We start from the raw sequence: 3545 nt of genomic DNA, 5'->3' as shown, positions 1-3545 counted from the left end.
CCAGAATAGTGAAGTGGGGGTGAGTAAGGATAGAAAACTCTTAAGTTCAAGGGAAGCAAGAGTTTTCTCTCCAAATAAATCCTCCTTCATGCTGGATTAAGTCACAACAGTTCCAATAAGGAGCTATAGGAGTCTGAGGAGTATAAGCCTTTCTATATTCTTATTTATGTAATGTTCTCAGGAAATTTATATATCATTTTGTACCAAAAAAAAAAAAAAAACTGTTTGTTATCTTTTGCTATCTTGTTAGCATGACTTCATTGCCTCATTCTGAAAAATGCTAATTGTTCCTCTAAGGTAGCATATGCATGTATGTTCTGCAATCAAGAATTGAACCTAATACAGTTTAGTTCATTTTTATGTCTTAACTTAGTTAAGTACTTTCATGAGATTACTTTTTAAAATTAAGGTAAATTAAATTTTTATTAACAAATAAAAATAAGAGATATCATAATTTTAACAAATATTCTGTTAAATTGTGAAAACTGTTCTCATATCAATTGATATAAACATCATGAAATGTACAACATCACTAAAAATTGTTTTAACTATTTTAAGAATGATAAAATAAATTTTAAAATATAAATATAGCTATATTTAGATGCTTGCTTAACAGCATTTTGGTAAATTTTAAAAGCTTATTGTGTGAAAAGAGTATCATATAATAATAAGGCATATAAATTGCAATTAGTTTCGTTTATGTGAATACCAGTGACCAATTCAAGCAGCTTTGTTAATTTCAGCCAATAATTTTAAAAAGTCATTATATCCATCAACAACACAGTGATAATATTAACATATATTTAGAACATTGTCATAAAGAGAAAATAAATCAATACAAATATGATGTTTAACATAAAGACTAAAATACTAATAACATAGTTATTAAGACTAGTAAAACTATAAGTCTTTAAAGAAATAACATAGTTGGTAGAATTATTTTACAAAAAATCACTAACATGTCTGTAGTTCACTATAAGCCAGTCATAGAGTTCACATATTAATCCATTTTACTATTTCTTTTACTTTTCTTCTCATAATTTTCTATAATTTATGGTATATTAGCAGCAATAGTTTTGAAAATTACTATAAAGGAAAATTATCAAGAAGGAAATTTTTGAAATTCCAGAGAAATAATGGAGTCAATAAATAATTTTCTCATTTTATGAAAACAAAACATACAACTATGTTAAATTGTATCTTATTTTTAAACATAATGTATCATATCATTCTAAAAATAAGTTAATCTAAGTAACATTCATCTTTGACTCTGATAAATTTTTTTCTCACTTAAGTTTTAAGAATAAAGTGTTTAAAAAAGAAACATTTTAAAAAAATAAAATGTTATGAAAGAAGGTAAATGTTCAGAATCCAAAGCTATAAAATTTGGCTTCGTTACCAACTTTTGTGAAGTGTGACAGTCTTTTATTTTTAAGCATATTTTATTTTCCCAGATTTTTTCCAATTTGTTTCTTTTCTTGAAATCAATATAATTTTTCTATAATAAACATTTTTAAATCATTTTAGAAAGCTTAAAATAAAATCATAATAATGAAGTTTAAAATTACCCCATATACAAATTCATAATCCAGGGTTAAAAATGTCAATATATGTTACCTATATTTGTATTCATTTATTACATTACATTTGCTCTGCTGCTGCTGCTGCTGCTAAGTCACTTCAGTTGTGTTGGATTCTGTGCAACCCCATAGACGGAAGCCCACCAGGCTCCCCTGTCCCTAGAATTCTCCAGGCAAGAACACTGGAGTAGGTTGCCATTTCCTGATCCAATGCATGAAAGTGAAAAGTGAAAGTGAAGTCGCTCAGTCGTGTCCAACTCTTCGCGACCCCATGGACTGCAGCCTACCAGGCTCCTTCGCCCATGGGATTTTCCAGGCTAGAGTACATTTGCTCTATGTCACATTAATTTGCTAATTAGAATTTTTCACATAGAATATTTGCTACAAATAAATTAAAAAAGAACTTTTCCATCTTTCCTAGAAATCAATAATGTATGTCATAAAAATAACCTACAAACTGAAATGACAGTGGGGAGAAAGCTATAGCTTGTCTATCTTCATATTTAACAACAAAACTAAGTTGATAATATCTGGCATGTAAAGGTGAAGGGCTCAGTTTCTGAAGGAAGACTGCCTGGGTTTCAAAACTGGGTCTCTCTTTTACTAATATGTGACTTCGGGCAAATTACTAATAAGCCTCATTTCAAATGCATAGAAACATTTCAGAAATTCATCAAAGTGATGTGTGAGTAACTGTGAAACGATGTTTGTGAAAATGGTTGGCATGTTTCCTGGCACAGGGTTAAGTGTTCCGTAAATGTTTTCTATTTTTTTTTTTTTAGATAGGAGATTCATATTTTATTTCTCCAGTGACATATTTACAGCGAATATAAATTAAAGGCCTGCTTGCACACCAAACCCAGGTCCTTTTGGTGGTTCAGTCAAAGAGGTAAGACCTCCGGCTGGCTCACAGGAGAAGCGTCCACTCCTTGGCCCAGGTTTTGGGATTTTGCCAGCCTTCAGTTCATCAATAATTTCTTCAATATCTTTAGGTATCAGATCCTCATAGTAGTTGTCATTTATTTGAACCATTGGTGCATTTACACAGGCCCCTAAACATTCGACTTCTATAAGAGTGAAAAGTTTGTCAGGCGTAGTCTCTCCAACCTTTATGCCAAGTTTTTTCTGAATGGCTTCCAGTATGCTGTCCAGGTTTCAAAGCATGCAATGTGTGGTAGTGCAGACTTGAATGTGATACTTTCCAACAGGCTTTCAATTACACATTGTATAAAAAGTTGCTACTTCATACACTCTCATTGGAAATACTTGTAAAATTTCTGCAACCTTGTTCATAGCAGAGATGGGCAGCCATCCATTCTGTCTCTGGGCTAAATCCAGAACTGGAAGCACAACTGCTGCCTTATGCCCTTCTGGGTAGTTTTTCACAATGGCCTCTATCCTCCTATAGTTTTCTGGTGTGAAATCAAATGGAGTTTCTGGGTTATTCTCAGGGGTATCTCTGTGCACAAATAAGGCTCCTCTAGCTCCATTCTGAACAGCTGTCTTATGCAGATTTCTTATATGTTTTCCCCAGTGGGCGGCAAGGCTGGCCATGTGGGCCCATAGCTCCATGGAGAGGAACATGGCTGGTCAAACTGCAGGCCTCCAGGCCTCGCCAGGCACGGTCCCGAGCGGTCGGCACGCGTGGCGTGCGCCTCTATTGTTTTTATTACTGTCCTTTACAACCTAAACAGAATCAGACTTTTTTCCCCCTTTTTACATTATATGGAGGCAGATTTCATGTAACAAGTAACAATTGGTCAAGTAGATTTGGCCTTGGAGTACAGAATGAAGAAGGGTGAAGACTAATAGAGTTTTGCAAAGAGAACTCACTGGTCATAGCAAATACGCTCTTCCAACAACACAAGAGAAACTCTACACATGGACGTCACCAGATGGTCAATACATAATCAGACTGATTATATTTTTGCAGCCAAAGATGGAGAAGCTCTATACAGTCAACAG

General features: G+C 33.7%; 1 pseudogene; it reads right to left on the bottom strand.

Annotated features, from left to right (window-relative positions):
* Window positions 1-2347: 2347 nt before the first annotated feature.
* Window positions 2348-3181, bottom strand: LOC120879474 (annotated as a pseudogene).
* Window positions 3182-3545: the final 364 nt, after the last annotated feature.

This window comes from Oryx dammah, unplaced genomic scaffold (assembly GCF_014754425.2).
Source record: "Oryx dammah isolate SB20612 unplaced genomic scaffold, SCBI_Odam_1.1 HiC_scaffold_20, whole genome shotgun sequence".
NCBI lineage: Eukaryota > Metazoa > Chordata > Mammalia > Artiodactyla > Bovidae > Oryx > Oryx dammah.
Note: the sequence above shows the minus strand (reverse complement) of the source record. Positions and strands in the feature narration are given on the sequence as shown.